The sequence below is a fragment of the Sturnira hondurensis genome, unplaced genomic scaffold, assembly GCF_014824575.4.
Source record: "Sturnira hondurensis isolate 20B ecotype Veracruz unplaced genomic scaffold, ASM1482457v3 Scaffold0021354, whole genome shotgun sequence".
In the NCBI taxonomy this organism is placed as follows: domain Eukaryota; kingdom Metazoa; phylum Chordata; class Mammalia; order Chiroptera; family Phyllostomidae; genus Sturnira; species Sturnira hondurensis.
In genome coordinates this window covers 14,773,559-14,778,358 of record NW_028093985.1, presented here as the reverse complement: position 1 = coordinate 14,778,358, position 4,800 = coordinate 14,773,559, and the positions used below count along the sequence as shown (strand labels likewise).

The following is a 4,800-nucleotide window of genomic DNA, read 5'->3' as shown; positions in this document are numbered from 1 at the left end:
CTACCCAAGTGCTCAGAGGTGCTTCTTTCCCTCCATTCTCATTCTCTCTCTCAGTTTCTCTGTCTGTCTGCCCCCCCCTCTCTCTCACACACACACACCCATTATATATATACACACAAGGTTAGACTGAAATTACTATACTCTGCTTATTTTTAGTTTTTAATGTTAAGTAAACAAGAAATGTATAAGGTTATCAAAAAATTCTCAAACACATTTCTTTAGCAAGTCATTTTTTTACATTCAATATTATTTTGTATTAGTTTCAGCATAGTGGTTAGATAATCATACACTTTGCAAAGTGCCCCCCCCCGATATTTCTTGATCCATTCATTGTTTAATAGCATATTATTCAATCTCCATGATTGAATAATACCCACCTGGCCCATAGTAACTACCATATTATTGACTATATTCTCTATGTTGTACTTTACATCCCTGTGAGTATTTCGTAACTACCAATTTTTACTTTTTTATTCCTTTACCTTTCTCATCCAGTCCTTCAACCCCTTCCTCTCTGACAACCATCAGTCTTAAACACATTTTAATATTATCTACTGAAATGCAGGTACATTAATCCCTTCTGAATCAATATAAAATATTTTAAATTCTTCTTACAACACTGGAATTTTAGGTTGTGACTGTTCCTATTTCATCTCAGCATTTGAATACGTATGTACTTGGTGTATTATGATTCCTGAGCAGTGCATACAAGTCCTACATCAAGGTTCCTGCCTTCAAGATGCTTATAATCTAGTGTGGAAACAAAGAAACAATATAAGTAAACATAACAGATGTAAACAATATAAAATTATTCTTTTGTATCAAAGTAAAAAGTGCTAGATAATTTTTACTTTTTAGAACAACATTCTACATTTCTTACATATAACTCTTATATTCTTTATTTTTTAGAATATGTGGGAAAAAAGCAAATCAGAAAATAAATGACAGAATGGTCTACAAGGTCAGTGATTAGCTCGCTTCTCTTTCCCCTACCTTCTTTTTCTGCGGCTGCCCGCAGCAGCAAGGGTGGTCGCGAGGTGAGGCGAGGGACTTAAAAGAATGGAGAGGACCATAAGCTCTGCTGGCAAATGGCAACTTTATTCAAGGAACTGCTGGCTTATATGCAGAACTGCAGTGGCCTGAAGCAAGGCCGCAAGGAAATGAGAACAATGTTGTTTTACAAAAGTTTGTACACTCCCGAAAGCTATCAAGAGGGCAAGATGTTCTCATATCCTGAGAACATTAGCCCGAAGATAACAATGTCCTCATGACTGTCACTTCCTTGGAACATGACGCATATGCCAAGATCTTGTTCTTTCCTTCAAGGCTGAGAAGGAGAAGGTCCAGAAGATGTCAAGATACCCGCCGGCTCCAGGGACCAGAAACCAAGTCCCTCCACCATTTTCACAGTGGGGGACTCTGTCCTTGGTCCCCTGAGGCCTGGTGGGCTCCCACATCTCCCCCTTTTTTATTTTATATAATGCACTGGCTCCACATTCTTTGTCATGTTCAGCATATGTTTCTTGAGGTCTACGTATAAGCCACCGATTTGTTTAAGAAAAAACCGAATGATGCAAGGTATACACAACAAAAGTAGAATAACGAAGATACCAAAACCTATCCAACTATAAAGAACATGTCCAAAAGAGGGAAACTGCTTGGATAAAGCAGACAAGAAATTCTGAGCATCTCGAGCAGTATCTATGTTTAAAGGAGGGGCATTTATCAAATCTTGAATCTCTCTATGTAACGTAACAAGGTCTAAAGAAGAATTGCAATTATGCCAAATCCCTAACAAATGATTACGAATCTTTTCCCATGGAAACTTAGTTGAATTATAAGAAAAGGGGGTGACACATATATGGGAAAACATGAAATGACATTTTAAAGAAGATTGAACCTCAAGCGAGTTTAACTCTTAGTATTGTTAACATAAACAGGGACAAAGTCATTATCGTTCCAGGTCACAGGATGCATCATGGGAGGATTAGGGACAAAAGTCCAATATTCTTCAGTCTTCACTTGAATCCTCAGCATCCACAAAAGGCTCAGCAAAATCGCCAGACGTTGGAGTCTTCTCCGAGCTCGCTCTGGGTGGTTGAGGCGAGGTTGTATTGTCAGTCATGCTAGCCGTCTCCGCAGCCGGTTCATCTTGCTTCTGGGCATGTCGGACACAGCGTTCAGGAAGCCAACGAGGGGCTTATGCGTCTGTTGGAAAAACACAAACATGCCCCCTGCCCCAAACTAAAACTGGGTCAGGTCCATGACGAGACCAATCTATGAGGTCTCTCCAATACACCAACGGGTAATGTCGCATACGTGGCCCCCAATGCCGATCAGCTGCGGAGCGTCCCTCTACATCCAAAGTTAAAAAATTAAGAACAAATAAGGAATGTGACACTAACAGTTTAGGAGAATGAGGATCATACCATCTCCCCCCTTTTAATTTAGAGAACTGATGTTTGAGGGAAAGATGAGTACGTTCAATGATACCTTGTCCTTGTGGGTTGTGAGGCATACCTGTTTTATGTAGAATCTGGAATGAAGCACAGAAAGAGGCGAAACTTTTGCTGAATAGGGACTTGAACCCTGGACCCTCAGATTAAAAGTCTGATGCTCTACCGACTGAGCTATCCGGGCTCGTAATCTCGCCACTGCTGGCCTTGGTTCTGCTGTTGGATGACAGGGAAAATATGAGGGATAGAGGAAAATCCTTCTATGGATTCGCCCTCATGAAATGCCTGCCGCATCGCCATCTGTAATGGGGATGCGCTCACATCATTGGGAGGAGGGTTCGGGCGAAATCCCACTCGAGCTATTAATGGGGTGTTAGGGTTGTCTGGAAACATGGGATCCTCAGAAGGAAGAGCCATTGGGACTGTATCCTGAACTGGTTCCTCCTTAGTTTCATAAGTCTGCCTTTTTAAAGCCTGAAGAAGATGAAGGAGGTCTTTAAACTTAAAATCCAGTTCTGTCTCCTTTGGATTCTCATTTGCTTTCTTTATATTAAGAAAAGCCCCATGGGAGGGGTCATAGGCGGCCGCTTGATCTGCTAGATCTCCCCAGTCTACTTCACTGGGGCCCAGCGGCCCTGACTTGTTGGCCTCTACCTTAAGATCTGGGTTTTCATACCGTGGCGCCTCCCGAGTTGGAGGAGGCAGATCAGTTGGCAGTGGAGGTGAGCGAGAAAGATCCTCTGCTGAACGAGTGGCTCGCAAACTGCCACGAGTCCCACGTTCCCATTTTTCAAACTCGGAATCTCCCTTAAGACAATCTCTAACTAATGTCCATAAAGAAAATGCATCAACAGGGGTTTTCTGTGGACCGTGAGCACGGTAGTGTTCACGAATACGTTCCCCTACCTTTTTCCAAATTTCCATATTGATGGTACCTTCTTCCGGAAACCAAGGGCACACTTGTTGAATAAAATCTACAAAATGATGTATTTGACCCTTGGAGGTGGCAATGCCTCGCCCCTTCAATAAGGAGCAGAGGACTTTTTCAAAAAGTCCTCGATCTGATGAGTGGGAAATTCCCATGATTATAAACTCTCCAACACCACTCCCTGCTACTTTTACTTTTAACTTACCGGGCGCCCGTAGCAGCGGTCCTCTTGGGCTCCTCTATCCTCGCGATTAGGACTCTTCAGGTCCCCCCAGACCCCCTGTTTCTGGGTCCCTGTTCAGGCGCCACTCTGTCGCTGCCCGCAGAAGCAAGGGTGGTCGCGAGGTGAGGCGAGGGACTTAAAAGAATGGAGAGGACCATAAGCTCTGCTGGCAAATGGCAACTTTATTCAAGGAACTGCTGGCTTATATGCAGAACTGCAGTGGCCTGAAGCAAGGCCGCAAGGAAATGAGAACAATGTTGTTTTACAAAAGTTTGTACACTCCCGAAAGCTATCAAGAGGGCAAGATGTTCTCATATCCTGAGAACATTAGCCCGAAGATAACAATGTCCTCATGACTGTCACTTCCTTGGAACATGACGCATATGCCAAGATCTTGTTCTTTCCTTCAAGGCTGAGAAGGAGAAGGTCCGGAAGATGTCAAGATACCCGCCGGCTCCAGGGACCAGAAACCAAGTCCCTCCACCATTTTCACAGTGGGGGACTCTGTCTTTGGTCCCCTGCAGCCTGGCAGGCTCCCACATTTTTCCTTTTTTCTTCTTCTTGGTCCTATTAGGGACATCAGAGATACATTGAGACCTTATTCCCATTGCCATGGCCAATAGCTGAGCCAAGAAACCAAACAAAGGGTGAGACAAAAGGGCAGAAGTCCTAGGATCACTGGCTTTTCCAAAAAAGGTTAGTTTTTTAAAAAATTTATTTAATTGTTGTTCAAGTACAGTTTTCTGTCTTTTACTCCCATCCCAGCCCGCCCCTCTAGTGCTCCCCACCTCCCTCCCATTTCCCACCCCCCTGCCTTAGTTTTTGTTCATGTGTCCTTTATACTAGTTCCAGTAAATCCTTCCCCTTTTCCCCTGAAATTCCTTCCCCTCTCCCCTCTGGCCACTGTCCACCTGTTCTCTATTTCTCTGTCTTTGGTTATATTCTGCTTGCTTGTTTGTTGTTTAGGATCTTGTTAAAGGTGAGATCATATGGTATTTGTCTTTTACCACCTGGCTTATTTCACTCAGCATAATGCTTTCCAATTTCATCCATGCTGTTACAAAGGGTAAGAGCTCCTTCTTTCTTTCTGCTGCATAGAATTCCATTGTGTAAATGTACCATAGTTTTGGGATCCATTCATTTACCAATGGGCACCTAGGTTGCTTCCAAATCTTGGCTATTGTAAATTGTGC

The 4,800-nt window shown here is 43.2% G+C and overlaps 1 non-coding gene across 1 annotated transcript; it reads right to left on the bottom strand.

The window, feature by feature from the left end:
* Positions 1-2,567: 2,567 nt before the first annotated feature.
* Positions 2,568-2,641, bottom strand: TRNAK-UUU (transfer RNA lysine (anticodon UUU)). Its single transcript has one exon. It is a non-coding gene; the product is annotated as a tRNA-Lys (tRNA).
* Positions 2,642-4,800: the final 2,159 nt, after the last annotated feature.